The sequence below is a fragment of the Papio anubis genome, chromosome 6, assembly GCF_008728515.1.
Source record: "Papio anubis isolate 15944 chromosome 6, Panubis1.0, whole genome shotgun sequence".
NCBI classification, from domain to species: domain Eukaryota; kingdom Metazoa; phylum Chordata; class Mammalia; order Primates; family Cercopithecidae; genus Papio; species Papio anubis.
This window is the reverse complement of record NC_044981.1, coordinates 106,120,823-106,138,305: the sequence shown is the minus strand read 5'-3', so window position 1 is coordinate 106,138,305 and position 17,483 is coordinate 106,120,823. Positions and strand designations below refer to the sequence as shown.

Here is a 17,483-nt window from a genome sequence, read left to right as displayed (position 1 = left end):
TAGCTATTTGCCTACTCTAACAGATAGGTAGATAGATGGGTAGGTAGATGATAGCTAGATAGATGATTGATAGACATAGGTAGATGGTAGGTAGTAGCTAGATAGACATAGATTAGATAGATGATAGATTATAGATAGATTAGATCATTTGATTGATTGATTGATAGATTCAATAGATTAGATAGATATAGAGATAGATAGATTGACTGATTGATTTAGACGGATGATTGCTAGACAGAATGATGGAAGATAAGACACTTTTTGTAGAGATATATCTTCTTTGTGTTTCCCATAATTCTCGTCCCTCATGTCTATGTTACAAGAACAATGATATAGATATATATATAAAAGCCAATAAAGTGAGCACGAACAAGATGTCGTCTTTAGTCAAGGAAATAGGAACAAGAGCTCAAGACACAAGCCCTCCAGCAGGGGAGAACATAAGTGTTAAAAATCACAAGGCATTCTCTGAGAAGTAGGAAAAAGCATAGTGTTATGTCATACCATGCAACACAATCAGACCATCATCAGCTTTGTTAAAATAAAATTCTCTATGATGTTTATCTGATTTGGCCCACCCTTGGTGGCAGAACCCAAATATTTTACATAGCAATAAAGTGTTCTTGTCATCAGGCATTTTCCATTTGTATTACATGTTTTGAGTACCCAGTATTGATCTGAGGACTTGAAAAATATTAGCCCATTTAATACAAAGACCTTATGAAGTAGGTGCTCTTATTGTTATTTCCATTTTATAAGTGAGTTAAGTGATTCACAGAGTCTTGAAATTATCTGCCCCACATCACAAAGTTAGTCAGTGGCAGAACCAAAACTCATCCCAGGCAGGTGGACAGCAGTTTCTCTGGCCCTAACTTGTTGATAAGGAATGATCCCCCTCGCCCCTCCCCATTCTAAAATGAGAGCTACACATTTTATGCACACACATGTACAATGGCAAGTGGTTTTGCTATCAGTCTCCAGGACCACTCACCGAGGAGTAATGTCAACTTTCTAGCAGCATCAGTAAGGCAATCATTTTAGCTGAACTGAAGTGTCTTCTTCGTGTGTCTATAGTTCTTGTTTCTCATACTCTAGAACAATGGTTCTCAAAGGGTGATCTCAAAAACAGCAGCATCAGCACCATCTGGGAATGGGTTAAAAATTCAATTTCTCCAGCGGTGCCCATGACTGACAGAATCAGAAGCTGTGGGGTGCATTCTAGCCTCTGATTTATCAAATGCCCTCAAGGTGATGACCAGGAGGCTAACATGGGAGAACTACTGGTCAAGGGTACTGCCTTTTCACTTGAGGGTTCTGGTCACTCTTGGCATTTGTTATCTATTGACTCAAACTTCCATCTTTAAGCACTGAGCCTTTAAGTTTTGATTTGGAGTGAGGGCTTTGTTTTGTTAAAATCCTGAAAGCTGGCTATAGTGTGTGATACTGCAGCTGGTGAAGGTACACTCAGTGTGGCCATACTGGCAACTGCATTCTTACTGGCATATCAGATTTGCTTTATTGTTTTTCTACTATGACCATAGAAGCAGGATGTCAAAGTCTGATTGAAACCACCATTGCAAAATTATAACTGAGACAATGAAAGAGATCTGACCTAACCAACTCCATCTTGCTTCTAACCTCCAAGCTGTCTTTGTTCATTCCTGAGCATAGGCTGAACTAACTATGGGAGGTACCTAGCTTTGAAACAACGATGATCACAGCCCTTTCCCAAAACAAACCCTCTTAGTCACAAGATTTGAAATTATAGGTTAGGAGTAATGCAGCTGAAGGCTGCAAGATTCTAAACCTCCCCAAATTGCTCCTGGGGATAGCATCACTATTGTAAAACCTAAATAAGTACTTGAGATATTTTGCAGACCCTGTACTCCATGGATCGGCTGGCACCACTCAGATCAATAAACTGGCGCATCTGGTCTTATGGCCCCCCACCCAGAAACTGACTCAGCAAAAGAGGACAGCTTTGACTCCCTATGATTTCGTCTCCAACTCAACCAATCAGAACACCCTACCCACCAAATTATCCTAAAAACTCCGATCCCTGAATTCTCAAGGAGACTGATTTGAATAATAATAAAACTCCAGTCTCCTGCACAGCTGGCTTTGTGTGAATTACTCTTTTTCTATTGTAATTTTCCCGTCTTGATAAATTGACTCTATCTAGGCAGTAGGCAAAGTGAACCCATTGGGCAGTTACACCTCTGGCAGGGAAATATCCTACCCATTTAAAGAAACAACTGAAAGTGAGGTCATTGAACAAGAATGTCATGTAACTTTCCATGTAATTCCCTTAACCACCTTGCTGGTAAGAATGTTTCACTCATTATTGTTCAGTCACTTGGGACCATGATAACTCTTCAGAAGAGGGAAGTTCATGTGGGCAAGAGCTGGTACAGGCCAGGTAGAGAAGGAGGAGCAAATGACACAAACCATGAATGCAAGTTTTGTTTTTCATTGTAAAACATTACGTTTCTTCCTCATATGAGCATCAAGTGGGAAACGATCTGTACGGTGGAAGAAAAACAAGAGTTCTACTTTAATAAAATAAGAACACACATCACCACCTACACATTGGATATTTGGCAGTAGATCATGGCTACAGGATTTATGGGAAGCACAGAAATGAAGAGGAGAAATCAAGCACTAGCCCAGAGACTGCAGGACTCATTATAAATAGCTATCTTTAATTAAGAAATGAGTATCTTTGAGAAGAAAACAATGGGTTGTGGAAATGAGCTAAGAGAGGAAAAGAGGTTCTGATTAAAATTACCTTCTCAAGGAGCTAGAAGAAATGTTAGATATCTTCTAGTACAACCTCCTGATTTGACAGAAGGAGACTGAGTCACTCTGGTTGGAGCCAAGTAATTTCCAAACCAAGGTCAACTACTCCTTAGACCAAGAGACCAGAACTCAGACCCTGGTCTCTTGGCTTCAATTTGTTTGGATGATTAAAGTCCTTATTCTTCTGAAACATGCCAAATGATTGAACTGCAGACAAGGGTGAAGGCACCATGGACTGGCTGTCCAGGGGGCTATTCAATTAGAACAGTAAAGCTTGATTTAGGTTTTCAGTGGCATGAATATCAGAGCTGGTGCAACAACATGGTCCCCTATAAGGTTCTGGAAAAGCAAACTCATAAAGTGTGAAAAATGTATCTACAGTCCAGGAAAACAAGACCATAACAGGCTCTCTCCCAAAGAGAAATGGGCTAAATTTTCACTGGGTGGGTAAGAAGCCTCCTATGGACACAAATTCTACTTTATGATCAGCCTACGGCAGAGGCACAAGTCACAAACACAACTTCAATGCTTCTATCCATGAGTCATGCCCGCCCCTGAGTAAAGCAAGGGACCTTCACAGTGTCTATTAAGAGAATTTTAAAAATCAAGCACACAAGAAAGAAAAGTGTCATTGTGATGCTAATTGAGGATGCTATGTTTTGGGGTTGTTTCATACAGTTCTTTAAATTTTCATAAATAGAGTTTCTGCCTCTATTTGCATTCTGAAAAGATGGTCCTTTTTCTTTCTAACATTAACATGGTATCACCCTCCCCAACTCAAAAGTAAAATGAAAAGAACAGTTAAGGTTCAAAATGTTTAAATTATGCAAAAATAAAAGGAAATAAGAATAAAAAGCAATACCTCTTTGTTTCAGCCTGCCCTTGTTCCTGCAAAAATCCATCTCATTATATTTACGGGTCCTAATTTAAAGAATAACACACTCGGTGGGAGTCCAATGACTGTTAATGCTGCTATTGTTAACATCATGAATGGTGTGGGGCTTTTTCCTACCCAGGCACCACATTTTGGAACAAAGGAAAGGAACAAGGTAGCTCTGCTATTATCCAAATTGGCCTCTGGCATCCACCGGAGGAAGTGACTGAGGCCGGCTGCTCTTTCTCAGGTATCCCCGGGGAATATACACGTGCGATTAGCCTAACTGGCCACTGGGTGTGACCACGCTCCGCACAAAAGGAAGCAGAGGCTGTTCTCAAGGGATTTTCCTGGCAGAGCTTAGACACGCGTGTGCACGCACACACACGTGCGCACACACACACCATGAAGCCTTCACCCTCGGAAGGGAAAGTTTAATAAGTCAGTTCATGCTTGTTTGTAACTTCCAAGTATACACTTTGGGTCCACAATACTCATTTCCTTTTCACTCTACAAAGATTATAACCCATCTTTCTATCAGTTCTCAATGAAAGAAAAAGAAGCGTATCAGTTCTGTATCCCAAATAACACAAATCAAAAGAAATCATCCCCTACATTAAATCTAAACACGCCTGTAGCAAAATCTGTCCATCCAAAAATCATATACCTCTGATTCCCACAACTAATAGTGTCTGTGGCTGGATTGCAAAGACAAGTATTTCTGGGTTTCTTTTGAAGAGCAAAGCCTAACATATTTGTGGTAGTGAATTAGACCCACATCCACTGCAGTTTTAAAGAAAACTGATTCAGCTATGCATGACAAAGACTTGAGTTCCAGTGTCATATAAGAGCACTGTGCTCAATAACTTCTCATGATACTATCGGCTAATCAGGATTTTTCATTTCTTTCCACACACTGAACAGTATTTAAATGGCAGAGCAAGGGAAGGAAGGATAAAGTCTACTACTGCAAAGAAATATTTAAAAAAGAGTAACCACTCACATTGTTTTTCAGCTTTATTGAGATATAACTGACAAATTAAAATTTGTTGGTTATTTTTTTGTTTGTTGTTGTTTTTGTTTTTGAGACGGAGTTTTGCTCTTGTCACCCAGGCTGGAGTGCATTGGCACGATCTTGACTCACTGAAACCTCTTCCTCCTGAGTTCAAGTGATTCTCCTGCCTCAGCCTCCTGAGTAGCTGGGATTACAGGTGTCCACCACCACGCCCGGCTAAATTTTTTTTTTTTTTTTTTTTTTTTTTTTTGTATTTTTAGTAGAGACAGAGTTTCACCATGTTGGCCAGGTTTGGTCTTGAACTTCCAACTTCAGGTGATCCACCCGCCTCGGCCTCCCAAAGTGCTGGGACTACAGGGGTGAGCCATCGCGCCTCACCAAAATTCTATATATTTAAGATGTACAACATGATGGTTTAATGTATATATACATTGTGAAATGATTACCACAATCAGGCTCATTAACACATCCATCACCTCAGTAGCTGCCATTCTTTCTGTGTGTAGTGAGAACATTTAAGATCTACTGTTAGCAAATTTCAAGCATACAATACAGTATCATCAGCTGTAGTCACAATGCTGTGCATTGGAACCCCAGAATTTATTAAACCTGTAACTAAAAGTGTCAGAGGCGTTTGAACCAGAGCAACTCCATCTTGACTAGGGCTGAGTAAAATAAGATGAAGTCCTGCACTCTAAGTCACAGGATGAGACAGGAGGTCGGCACAAGATATGGGTCATGAAGACCTTGCTGATAAAACAGCATGCAGGAAAGAAGCCAGCTAAACCCCACCAAAACTAACATGGCGATGAGAGTGACTGTTGGTCGTCCTCATTGCTACTCTCCGCACCCCCCTCCCCGTGACAGTTTACAAATGCCATGGCAACGTCAGGAAGTTACCCTATATGGTCTAAAAATGGGAGGCATGAATAATCCACCCCTTGTCTAGCATATAAACAAGAAGAAATAGCCATAAAAATGGACAACTAATGGCCCATCCTGCTGCCCTGCATACAGAGTAGTCGTTCTCTTATTCTTTTACTTTCTTAATAAGCTTGCTTTCACTTTATGAATTAGCTTTGAATTCTTTCTTGTTTGAGATCCAAGAACCATTTCTTGGAGTCTGGATCCAAACCCCTTTCCAGTAACATCTTTCTGGAAACCAAGGAAGGGACAATACTGAGGAAACCCCCGATCCAAAGGCTAACGATGGTTAAGTGGTGGGGTCCAGTAACACAAGCTTATATTCTTTGGCCAACATCTCCCAATTTTCCCACGTCCCAACCTCTGGCAATCACTGGTCTACTCTGGTTCTATGAGTTTGACTTTTTTAGATTCCACACATAAATGAGATCATACGGTATTTATCTTTCTGTATCTGGCTTATTTCACTTAGCATAATCTCCTCCAGGTTCATCTGTATTGTTGTAAATGGCAGGATTGGCTTTGTTTTTATGGCAGAATAATATTTCACTGTGTGTGTAAATATACACATAAAGAAAATATGGTGTGTATATATGCGTGTGTTTGTATATATATACACATATATATTCATATATATGTATATATATCTTATTTTCTTAATGTAGTCATCCATCTATAGACACTTAGGTTGTTTCTATATCTTGGCTACTGTGAATAATTCTTCTAAAAACATCAGAGTGCAACCATCTCTTCAAGATGCTGTGATGGTGCTGGTGGGAGTGTCTTTTAGCATGCTAATACATTCCTTTGGATATATACCCAGTAGTGGTAGTTCTATTTTTGAGTTTCTAAGGACTCTCTATACCATCTTCCTTAATGACTGTGTTACCAGAAAAGATCCTGATCCAGACCCCAAGAGAGGATTCTTGGATCTCACCCAAGAAAGAATTCAGAGTAAGTCCATACAGTAAAGTGAAAGCAAGTTTATTAAGAAAGTTAGAATAGCTACTCCACAGGCAGAACAGCCCCGAGGGCTGCTGGTTGGCTATTTTTATGGTTATTTTTTGATTATATATTAAACAAAGGATAGATTACTCATGAGTTTTCCAGGGAAGAGGTGAGCAATTCCTGAAACTGAGGGTCCCTTCCCATTTTAGATCATATAGGGTAACTTTCTGATGTTGCCCTGGCATTTGTAAACTGTCATGGTGTTAGTGGGAGTGCATTTTAGAATGCTAATGCATTATAACTAGTGTACAATGAGAAGTGAGGACAGTCAGAGGTCACTTCCATGGCCATCTTGGTTTTGACTGGCCTCTTTACCATAACCTCTTTTATCAGCAAGGTCTTTGTTACCTGTATCTTGTGCTAACCTCCTAACCTCTTGTGCTAACCTCCTGTGACTTAGAATGCCTAACCTGGGAATGCAGCTCAGTGGGTCTCCGATTCATTTTAACCCGCCTCTATTCAAGATTGAGTTGCTCTGGTTCAAATGCCTCTGACAGCTACACCAATTTACATTCCCACTAACAGTGCACAAGGGTTCTCTTTTTTTCACATATTGGTAAACTTTGTTATCACTTGTACTTTTGATAACAGCCATACTGACAGGTGTGAGGTAGCATCTCACTGTAATTTTGATTATATTTCCCTGATGATTAGTGATATTGAGCACCTTTTCATTTATCTGTTTTTCATTTGTATATCTCCTCTTGAAAAATATCTATTCGAGTCCTTTGCCTATTTTTAAACTGGATTATTGGGGGAGGCTGTTTATTGTTTGTTTTTTTGCTATTGAATTGTATGAGTTTCTTATATATATTGGATATTAAGCCCTTTTCAGATACATAGTTTGCAAATATTTTCTCCCATTTTGTAGGTTACATTTTCATTTTGTTGATGGTTTTTGGTTTTTTTGTTTGTTTGTTTTTTGCTTTGCAGGAGTTTTTGGTATGATTCAATCCCATTTGTCTATTTTTCTTTTCTTGTCTGTGCTTCTGTGTTCACATACAAAAAAATTATTGCCAAGAACAATGTCAAAGAGCTTTCTATGTTTTACTCTAGGAATTTTACAATTTCAGGTCTTACATTTAAGTATTTAATCCATTTTGAGTTAATTTTTGTGTGTACTGTAAGATAAGAATCCAATTTCATTCTTTTGCATGTAGATATTCAGTTTTCCCAACACCATTTGTTAGAGACTATCCTTTCTCCATGGTGTATTCTTGGAACCTTTGTCAAAGATTAATTGACTATTTATGTGTGGGTTTATTTCTGGGCTCTCTATTTTGATCCATCGGTCTATGTGCCTATTTTTAAGCAACTAAGAAAGCATATAGGATGTAATGATTTATTTATGTAAAAATAAAAACTGTACCATACTGTGTTGATTACTATAACTTTGTAATATAGTTTGAAATCAAGAAGGGTGATGCCTCCAGCTTTGTTCTTGTTATTCAAGATTGCTTTGGCTCTTGAGCTCTTTTGTGGTTCCATATGTGTTTTAGGATTGTTTTTAATGTTTCAATAAAAAATGCCATTGGAATTTTGAATGGTATTGCATTGCCTCTATAGATCACTTTGGGTAATGTGGCATTTATACAATATGAATTCTTCCAATCCATGGACATGAGATATCTTTCCATTTATTTGTTTTCTTCCATTTCTTTCATGGATATTTTACAGTTTTCAGTGAACAAACCTTTAGCCTCCTTGGTTAAATTTAATCCTAAGTATTTTACTCTTATTGATGCTATTCATTCACATTGTTTTTAACACAACCTTTAACTACATGCATTCTCAGTTTCCAAATAGGTCATGCACACACATATCCACACATGCACACAAAAACATATGAGCATGTGCACATGCATGATGGAACATTTAATATTGACCTATAGTTTAAATTATGTCTTTCTCTTTGAGCACACACAAAGGGGTATTCACTTGACTTATACCATTTGTCCCCAAAAGGTTCACGAGGCTTTCACAGGGCTATATGAAAGAGAAGGAATAGGTACGTTACATCTCCAAGAAGAAGCAGGGTCCAACATTGCCCTTAAGAGCACATCCTATTTTTCTAGCATCTTATTTCAAAGAAACCCTTAATGTGTATGTGCAGTGCTCAGAAAATATTTGTTGATTGCTAATTCTATGTCTGAAAATCAGCTGGAAGATGTTTTCCCAAGCCTGCCAGTTTACAAAGATCAGCTAAGTGCCTGGCGTTCCTCCATATTTCTTAGCCGAGGATATTTTTCATTAAAGAAATGTTTCTGTGGAGAGTCTAAAAACTGAATGACAAACCACAGATTCAGAGCTTAGACTGGAAATCCTCAATGGGTCCTGGAATCACTGTCCTTTTGTACTGAGCAGAACAATAAGGCATTTTATTTTTACATAAATAAAGTATTACATTCTATGTAATTTCTTAATTGCTTAAAAAGAGACTTGGGTATAATTAATGGAATTAATGAAAACAAAATAAATCTCACGGTTCTTAAGATTTTCATCCATATTATTTCTTAATTTTTTTTTCAGGAAAAAAAATTTAAGTCACACTCATGGCCAAGAGTGTATTGATAGGTATTTTAATATCCCAAAATAGTAAAAGCAGTAGCTGTTTTTTCTTAAGATGGGAGGTGTAAGCATATACTATCCTTATTGAGATGAAGCTCAGAGACCAGATTCACTATGAGCCATTTTCTGGTACTACTCTAGACTCAAATCGATTCCAACAGTAATGTGCTAACAAGTAGCAGGGTGGTTGCTTTTAAAGTTATTTTCCATGTCAAATTGCAATGGGGGTTTATAAGCACCAAAGATAAAAATGGACTCAAAGATTACTGGCTGTTAATTTTTATCAATTAATAATCAGTGGGAACCATTAGAATTAGTATAGTAGAATTAGCAAGGTCTCTTTTCAATGGGTTCAAGTTTAAATAAAAAGAAGACTAAATTCCACATGATAGAACAGACCCTGCTTTATTTGACCCTTGCTTGATTTTTCAGCCTCATCTCCTGACAACTCTGCTATGATCACCACTCAGCATTTCCTGAATACACATCCTTTCAAACATCCATATTCATTGCATGTACTGTTTCCTGTAGCTGAAGGGTTTTACTCATGGCTAAACCTGACTGCTCAATTTAACAAACTCCTACTTACCCTTTTAGCCAGAGTTAAAATATTACCTCTTATACTAAACCTTCTTCAAATACACTGTCCTAGTGGACCCATGGGACTGGACGTGTACTCCTCCTACAAAGCATTTATTCCATTGTTTCTATAGTGAGCAGAGGTAGTCACACTTGTCTCCCACAGCAAATTGTGAGCAAGACAAATATTTTCAGATTTGTACCCGCAGGGTGCCTGGAACCATGTGTAGTTCTTTGTGGGAGCTCAATGAACATTGGATAAATGAATGAAGGAAGGAGGTGTGAATGGAGTGAATAAGTAAATTGATTCAGTAACAGACAAATCAATAAAATCCAGACTTGGGTAGGGCACTCCAGCAGGCAGGAGCTCACCTATAAACCAAAGTGTAATGAAGGCAAAAATGCAATGCTGTCTCCTACACAGTGGAAATATACTCCTGAACCTCTCAAGGAAACAGAGTCTAACATGCCCATGTAAAGTACATCCCACTATTCAAGTCCTTCTCCTCTGCTAGAAATGGGGGCCTTTGTGGACTAACCCTTTTCCATTTCTGACCATGACTTTTGGTATAACCCCTGAAAAATAACGTGTGCCACCCGATCAGGTTTTAGCTTACAATTTCCAAACTATTTTCCTATAATTTGGTTAAAAAGCTCTATGCTGATCTTTTTTTTCCCCTCTTTTTACTAGTTTTTATTCTACAGCATCCTATATGGTTTCTCAGCCATATGCTCTGTCATGGAGCTTCATAGACAAAATAAAGTGGTGTGTAGAGTTCTATTTTTTATAAGTTAAGTTGTGAATCCTCTTCAATTTTAAAAAATTCACCTGATTCAAATTTCCACTGTCTCAAATTTACAAGATCGACTCTTCCTTGGTCAATCCTATTATACAAACTAACACGGTAATCCAATCATTGCTTCTGTAGCCATGGTGATGGCCATGGCTCCCACAGTCACCTCTGAGAGAGTGGGTCCTGGATCAATGGTGTCACTCTAGACTCTTCTTAAAACCCTAACTTTATGTGTCTAACAGGCAATTAGACATATCTACCAAGATGAGTAGGTGGAACTTTAAAATGGGATTCTTCCACAAAGCAAACACATCTTCCCCTAAAGAGTTCTCCCTCCGTTTAGTTGTTATTTGCACATCACCTTCCTTATTCATGTGTGCTGAACACCACCAGTGTTCTTTGCTTTATTTCTCTACCAAAGTCTGATTCATCCGTCCTCAGATCCTGACGACTGTGCCTTTGTTATCCCTGGCTGAAGTGTTACTTGGGAAACCATGTTCAGTTACAGTACACATCCCAAATGTCCTCCTTCCCATCTCGCTAGCCTTTCTATAACACCTACAGGACTTCCACATATTGCTCCCATGATGATTTCCTACCATCCTACTGTAAGCTTTTTAAATAACTCTGTCTTTGTTTCCTTCCTCTAGTCTTTTACACATTGCTAGAATTCAGATGTGATTAGTAAAAATGTATTTCTTAATATTAAATCACAGCCTTGTTTACTGTACTCTTTTCCAAGTTCACACTAAGTAGGACTTCTTGCTTGGATGATTGCATCTTCTCTCCTAGCTCTTCTCCCTGACTCTAAATCTGTTATTTTATCTAATCCATCACACACTACATTAATTTTTCTATGTTATTTCATCTTGTCCAAAAACCTTTAATGGCTCCTTCTCACCTAATGAAGTAAGGAAATCTCCTTTGCCTAGCATTTGGGGCACTTAAAAATTGTAGACCCAACCTATCTTTCTATATTCATCTCCTACTACTCTCCTATTTTCCTTTGCTTGCTCTTACCTGAACATGGCTCTATCATTCTTAGGTTACACTTTTCACATTTTCTATCACCTTCTTGGTCCGCAGTGAAATTCCTGGGAGAGAAGGACACCGGGCAGAGTGGGTCCTGGGAGCTGACCCAGGGCATGCCTTGTAGGGCAGCAGGGTCCTCGGATGCACCCAGGGCTTAAAGTCCTGGCAAGCACCCCATTCCTCAGGTTGGGCCACTTTGGGCAAATAGCACAACCTCCCGATCCCTCATTTCTTCATCCCTAAAAAGAGCATAAGAACCTTGTTCACAAAGTTATTTAGAAGATGAATGGTAAAAGTACAAATACTGAAATTATTGTCACAAAATAACAGAAGTTAACTATAGTTGAGGATTTACTCCCCTCTCTTACAGCAAATACTCAGGATAAGACAAAACTGGGGCAAGAGAATTTCTGAATATGAAACCTCTCTCCAATCTGAGGTATCTCCTTTATTAAGTCATTACAACTTTAAAATTACTCAAATGCCTTTCAGATGAGGAAAACAGTGAAAACGATTCAATTGTTAAGCAAAGGACTTTTTTTTTAAGGAAATAAAAGTTTATGCTTTTCCTTTTCCTTTAGAACTCATTTTCTTGGTGATTTAATTTAAAATTTAAAGAATTTGGTTTAGCTTAATTTGGGGCACTTCTAAACTTCTCTTTCTCTTTCTTTCTTCCTGGCCCAGATCAAGGGATCAATTCCTGTCTCCTGAAACATGGGAGTGGTTTCCTCTGAAGTCATTTAGAAGCTATACGTGAAAAGCAGAACGGGTCTAAATAATTGCTAATGTTACTGCCAGAGCAGGTGCGTCTCAACAAGCTGTGTAGTCATCCAGAGCCTTCAAACATCCATTTTAACCGATCTGCATCCACAGATGCTCCTACATACCCAGCACCCTCTGCTTGCTTCAGCTCTGAAGAGGAAGTGAGCGTTCACTCTCAGGGTGAAACCTTGCTTGGACTCTTTTTGTTTTTTTGAGACGGAGTTTCGCTCTTGTGGCCTAGGCTGGAGTGCAGTGGCACGATCTCAGCTCACTGCAAACTCACCACCAACCAGTTTCAAGTGATTCTCCTGCCTTAGCCTCCCAAGTAGCTGGGATTATAGGTGCACGCCACCATGCCCGGCTAACTTTGTATTTCTAGTAGAGATGGGATTTCACTATGTTGACCAGGCTGGTCTTGAATTCCTGACCTCAAATGATCCACCCGCCTCAGCCTCCCAAAGTTTGGGATTACAGGCAGAGCCACCACATCCAGCCTGGAGTCTCTTTCTCAATAGGATGAGTTCAAGGTAACTGGGAGCTAGTTAACCTACCCAAACAGGGAAAATTCCGAAGTGGAGCAAGTCGGGCTTTCAGCTATACAAGGCTGTGTATAGTGTTTGTTTTTTGCCACTGTATTCCCTGCACATTGAACATAATAGATGCTCAGTAAATATTTGATGAGTGAATAAATATACTACAGAGCTCTGAAAATTCAGATTTTATTCCACTTACTACGTATGTAAAACAAACTATATTTTTGTTTATACATATATATGTGTGTGCATACACATATACATATATATATATGTAGCTAATGATTTGAATGTCATTTTGTGAAACAGTAAAATGCACGAAAAATAGCAGGCTTTCTTTCACCAAAACAATCTAGGAATGTTGTGAAAAAACAACCATGAATTTAACCCTAAATCAATATACTAACAGGGTTCAGGACACAATACCCCTAAATATGGCACATCAGCATTTCTGGAAACAGTAGAAGGAAGGTCACACTCACTTCCTCGCCCTTCTCCCCTAAAGCAGGCTATAAAACCCTCATTCCAGAGGTCCCCTCCCCACACTTGGAGGAAAGGAACATCCTTATCTCTGAAGACACAGAGGCACAGAGAAATCTGAACAAACAGGCCTTACCAAGTTTCATCCAGTTTATTTCCATTACATCATATCCTTTCATCTTCCAATCATATTTCTTCATGACTGTCCACTCTTCAAAACTAAGCATAGAAATACACAGTTTACCTGTTTCTTTGGGTCTTCATTTTCTTATAAAGGCACCCCTGGTACATAAAACTTAATAAATTCATGTACATGTTTTCTCTTGTTAATCTGTCTTTTGTTGTAGACTCTTCAGCTATGAACCTACTGATGGGTGAGAAAATATATTTTTCTTTCCCTGCAGTGAGAAATGGATGCATGGCAACAAATGAAAAAAAAAATTACCAAAATTATCCAACAGTATTCTTTGTTGTTTTTTAATAATTATTTTACATTTGCTTACACAATTTTTATAAAATGCACAGACCAATAAGCTCTATTTAATTTTTCACACTTCTAGGGAATATGCTGTTTTTCATTCACTTATCCACTTTTTTTCAGTAAAAAATTATTACATGCTGGCTAAGAGCTTGGGCACTATGCTAGGTAATTAATGAGAAAATTAAATATACTTCTGCCCTCAGAGACATTATGTTTCATAGAGGAAGCAGGTACCTGCATAGGTAATTATAATACAGTGGGTTAAGGACAAGGATGGATGCAACAACAGTCTGCAATGGTAGCACATAAGCATAGTACCTGGTCTACAGTTAAAGAACAGAAAAAAAAAAAAATCTCTAGGGAGGACGAATCTTCACTCAATCTTGAAATTCAAATAAAACCAAACTGAAGAAATAAGTTGGAAAGTGAATGAGCCAGGTGGAGGAACAGTTCAGTGCAAAAACCTAGAGACAAATATGCCCTCGTAAGAAACTAAGGGACATGTATGGCTCGGCAAAGATTCCATCATGTGCTGTAAGCATGACAAACCCATCACCAGTCCCCCTTCCCGTGTCCATGGCAGACATGGCTAATTGATCACAGCATTCCCACAGAACTCAGATGCCGCCCCAAGTCCTTTTAGCATGGCGCCCTAGGGAGTCAATTTCAGTCCATCAGAATGCAAGATGAAATATCCTTGCAACCTTTGCTATAGATGATGGGGAGCCTTTGAAGGTTATAAATAAGGGAAGGACAGTAGCCTGATTTGTGATTTAAAAGATTCCTGTGATAGAAATGTAGATAGTGGATTTGGGAGGAAGTCTAAACAAAAATGAAAGGATGCTTTTATATCTTATATATGAATCATTAAAGGACATAAATTCTTCTCACATATTCAAAAGGGAATTAAAAGGCAACTACGATAGAGCCCATTTATCTCTATAAGGTCTGAGCTAGCACTGTGTTTGGCCCCATCATTAACAGAAATTCCAAAGAGAAAAAAAATTCAGAGTCTTCCCTCAGAAATTTCTACATTTGAGCTATGCTAACATTTGCTCCTGGAGGATGAAGGTGCTAGAGTTTCTTTAGAAAAAGAAAATAATCTCATAATGAATGCTACCACCTTACTAAAGAGGAAAGAACGTTATTTGTAGCTGCTGTTTTACCATCAGAGAGTTGAGTTCTAGAAACTTCAATTAAAAAAAAAAAAAAACTCAACAAGAAGGGAATAATAATTTAGTTTGGTCTACACAGCTTTTGCAGCCAGAGCAGTCAGTGACTTTCAAAATAACCTCAGCTGGGCTTGTTGAATTAAAAGACTGAACCTTTTTTTTCCACCTTTTTTTTTTTTTTTTATCCCAACAGAACCGCCACTTGTCAGTCGATTTGTTTTTAATTCCCAGATCTCCCTGGTTTGTTTGTAGCTACTGTGTTTTTTCTTTTTAAGTGCATGAGGAGGGTTAGAGTTTTGATAATCCATGTCCCCCAAAGGCTCCGGGGATACAGGGAAACAGCTAAGTTGAGAGGGAATCTATCAGGAGGAGAAAACACTAGATACGAAGGTTTGTTCTCATCACACAAGTGAGGTTTTCACATGAGTACTGCTGGTGACAAATCAAGAGGAGGGAATCAGATATTAGAGACACCAGGCATTTAGCAGGGGGAGACAGTAAGAGGAGATTTCTCAAGTCGATCTCATATTTGGGTAAAAATCTGCAGGCTTGAGGCACCTGTCACGCTACGTCTAGACTTCAGGACAGACACCAGCCTGGAGAGAGGAAAAAGGTGGGTGAGAGATAAGCAGCAGCAGGCACCATGAGGAGGGGAAATTCTTTTCCCAAAGGACTCTACACCAAAAAAGTGCGACCAGAACAAAGAGTTGTACTGTTAGCATTGAGAGAGAGACATCATTCTTTAAGAGTGACAGAGCAGGTTGAGTCAGGGAACTCTAACCCCGACCCTCCATGGTGTACCCTCGGTAACTAAAATACCTTTCCATATCACTCTGTTTTCTATGTGTTTTCTTCATTTGTTTGGAGGAGATACTGTGAGAAAAACTGAGGAATACTATTAAGAATTTTAAGCTTCAATTTTATACTTTATTCTAGAAAGGATTTAAGAAAACTTTTAATGGCAAATCTACCTCCCAAACAAGTCTATCAAAACTTAGGGAGTACTTTTTGTTTTGTTTTGTTTTTTGCTTTCCATACCCCAAAACAAACTCTTTTGATGGACACTTATTTAGTCTGCTCTTTCTCTCTCAAAAAAACAGCTGTTACAGTCCGGAGACCAAGGCTTCCCCGCTGCTTGTAGAGTGAATGGAGGAGGAGTCTGTTGTCATGTAAATTACGCCTTTGGTCTTCCACCAAGACAGTCTCCACACCGTGAGTTGTTTTGTGAGTACATCAACAAACAAGCAAGGTCTCGCATAAAGTGCAAACCAGTCCTTTACTTTCCATCAGAGATGAGTCTACCTGAGATCGGTATGATGGGGTTCCCTTTGATCTCTAATCTCTCTCTCTCTCTACTCAGCACTAACCCCCACAAATACTCTGTGATTCTACTTCACCCTCCCCACAGAAGGATGCTAAACAATGATTCATATCATTAAGATGGTCCAGAGTGAAGATTTCACAGGATAAATATTTTTTTCTTCTTAATATGAATTACCTCTCCTTAAAAACCTTGATCCAGTATTTTATGTCCACAAAATGACTACTCTTTCTGTAGCCTCACTAAAGCCTGTCTTCCCAGAGGGAAGGAAGGAAAGAAGGAGAGTCAGGAAGAGACACCAACCCTGCCCAGGAGCTCTATTTTCTAATTGTGCAATATTGCCATTTCTCTTCATTTCTACACCCAGAGGCACAGGCAGTAAGACAGGTAGGATTTTGTTTTGTTTTGTTCTTGATGGTTTCTGTTTTGACAAGACCTCTGTAAAGACCTGCCAGGGCTGTAAAAAATTTGGTCTGGATTGAAACTTGGCATTTATAGTTGCAGTCTCAGGGAAGTCGTCTTCTTTTTTTTTTTTTTTTTTTTAACTCTATTTGGATTAAATCTGTTAAGACTCTCAATTAAGTGTAAATATCCCTTTCAAGAGCTTTATGAGTTCCTTGATATTTTGTGTCCTACTATGTGAAGAAGAGATTCAAATCTCTAAGAGAGAAAAGCCACCAGTCTACGATTCACGCTTCTTCCTAAGGCATGTGGGTGAACGTATCTATGTAGATGATATCTTCATCCATGTATTGCCCATGCACGTTCAAATAATGAAATAAATGTTCAGCAAACTCCCAGCCCCCATCTCCATCCCCACTGGGAACCTGATCTTTGTCAGGCTGAGAAACCCGTAGGAAAAGCAATGAGGAGCAGGAGCCCGCCTCGTGTCCCTCTCTCTGTGACACACAACAACACAGGCAGGTGAGGGCGACAGAAGCCTGTTGTCCCCACCAGGAGCACAAGTCCACTCTTGGCAGGAGGCCCAAAGTGCAGCGGCATCTGTTGCCAGACCACTCAACTTGTCAAGAGAGCAGCTTGGTTCCTTTCATCACGCTGATGTCTCTCCCGACTGTGCCCACCCACCAAAGGGTTAGTGGCAGCCATGATATCAAACTCTTAACTACCTCTTCTTTATTTT

At 39.1% G+C, this 17,483-nt stretch overlaps 1 long non-coding RNA gene across 4 annotated transcripts in view; it reads right to left on the bottom strand.

The window, feature by feature from the left end:
- Window positions 1–17,483, bottom strand: part of LOC103883928 — a 133,831-nt gene that overhangs the window by 16,902 nt on the left and 99,446 nt on the right. Inside the window, exon 1 of one of the 4 annotated variants that reach the window (XR_002521692.2) lies at window positions 11,582–12,650. The exons of the other annotated variants lie outside the window; for them this stretch is intronic. This is a non-coding gene — a long non-coding RNA (uncharacterized LOC103883928). Of the gene's footprint in view, window positions 1–11,581; window positions 12,651–17,483 lie in introns of those variants that run through there. 4 annotated transcript variants of the gene reach the window in all.